At 44.9% G+C, this 1,921-nt stretch overlaps 1 long non-coding RNA gene across 1 annotated transcript; it reads right to left on the reverse strand.

Moving 5' to 3' along the window:
* Nucleotides 1-719: 719 nt before the first annotated feature.
* On the reverse strand, nucleotides 720-1,915 carry LOC106525058 (uncharacterized). Its single transcript, XR_001311062.1, has 2 exons — nucleotides 1,529-1,915; nucleotides 720-1,303 (listed from the first exon to the last, which is right to left on the reverse strand). It is a non-coding gene; the product is annotated as an uncharacterized LOC106525058 (long non-coding RNA).
* Nucleotides 1,916-1,921: the final 6 nt, after the last annotated feature.

Raw genomic sequence — 1,921 nt, forward strand, 5'->3', positions numbered from 1 at the left:
TTCTTATCACTGGTAACGACGCGGCTTTCCTCTCCCTCATTCCCACAGCTTCACAGAGCTTTAAACAGTCGGACGCTGAGCATCCAGAGTTCAATAGCGAGGCAAAAAAACACAGAGAAACGAGACGAGTCATTGGATAAATGCTGGGCTTTTTCCCGCCCATCAGACGCTGAGCGTCTCTGGGGGTCTATGGAGCAGTGGGCTGGCTCGGACGCTCAGCTTCTGCATGATGATTGGATATCTGTCTCAGTCTCTGTGTTTCAGAAAAACACAGCGACCACACATTCAGACCCATGGATGAAGCTGCTCAACAACACAAAGAGAAACTTCTGGAAACTCTGGAACCATTAAAGCAGAAACTGGAGAAACCGGCTGACTGGTGAGGAGCAGAGCCAGCTGCTCCAAGCTGTGTTTATTTTTTCTCCCTCCRGGTTTTAATTAACATATATACGGTCGGTCAGATATGTTTTTGGCTTGTTGGAAACGTTGGTTATTTTTGCACACTTTCCTGCGTGAACTTGGAGACCTTTCTGCCTTTTATCCGCAGCTTCTCAGCATGTTTTGTTCAGTGCTTCCTACCTCTCTACAACTCTGCTCCGAGCAGCTCGAATGGCATTATTTATAACTTTGGTTGAAAGGGGAGGGGCTGGCCGAGGAGTGCTGAGAGATTTCATTGGATTAGCTCGATGTCGCTCAAGAAAATCAACCAATGGGCCATCACGGTTGACAAAAAATAGTTATACTTTATTTTTTTGGTTCATGACAGGACCGCCCGGCCAAAAATCACCAACGGCCCACCGGGAAAGTGCCCGCTATGCCCGATGGCCAGTCCAGCACTGCCTGAAGGTGCTGCGCTGCTTCATCACGTTTGCCTTTAGCGTCTAAGACCATCACTTTCTCCTGTAAGGGTCTCATTAGGCTCCACAGCTTGGTTTTGTGGTCCTGCGAGGCCTCGTTGACGGGTCTGAACCTGTGCTTGCTGTGGTCCTTTGAGTCTCGGCAGACCGGCTCCTGATGATCCAAACAGAACAGTTTGAGCTTCTCAGCGTGCAGAACACAGAGGTTCTCCTCTGACTCTGAAGACATTTCAGCTGGACTGATCTCCTTCAGTGTTCTTTTAACTTTGTGCTGTTTATTTCCCAGGATAAAACCTGCAGGCGTGGCATTACCCACAACCCAGCTGCACCAGGAAACCTGCACGTTTCTCCTGCTGATGAGAACAGCAGCGTTTGGTCTGGTCAGGACAGATGTTCATGTCTGATCCCATCCTTCCTCAAACTCATCTGACAAAACTGGTTCTGACCTGAAATCCAAAAATAAAATCTTTTTCAAAAATACTCCAAATTCTTAACATAAATTATATTTTTGTTGTGCGGATTTTGTTTTTGATTTATAAACAGATAGTTCTGTGTTTATTAGCTTGAGCTGCTTTAACCACAAGGAAATATATATATWTTTTTTTAAATCAGATCATCACATCAAGGAGAAAAAACAACAAACTTGTGAAGTCATGAATGTCAGGTTTTACCTTCTTGTTTGTCTGCAGTAACATGTCTGATCAGGTCATCTTCTCCAGGCTTTCCAGATTTTAGTCATGTTTATTAAACCTTTCAACCCTGTAAAATAATAAATCCTACTGTACCCAACCTTACCTATTATTACAACACACAGGTAAACTGGAGCTGTGGTATTTTAGTCATGTGATTGATTGTTTTCCTCTATTATTTGAGGTCAGTTGATAGAAAACTGATGGGTGCAGGCTGGAGTCACAGACCAACGAGTCACGTGGATCTGTTTAGTCCCTCAGCTACCTGGACCTGATGACATGTGACACCTGCTGCTCTCCTCCCAGGTGTTGTTTGATCTGCTGACATTTAAGAGAAGAGACTGCTTCATCACATCACCTGGACTAAACAAACTC

This window comes from Austrofundulus limnaeus, unplaced genomic scaffold (genome assembly GCF_001266775.1).
Source record: "Austrofundulus limnaeus strain Quisiro unplaced genomic scaffold, Austrofundulus_limnaeus-1.0 Scaffold210, whole genome shotgun sequence".
Taxonomy (NCBI): domain Eukaryota; kingdom Metazoa; phylum Chordata; class Actinopteri; order Cyprinodontiformes; family Rivulidae; genus Austrofundulus; species Austrofundulus limnaeus.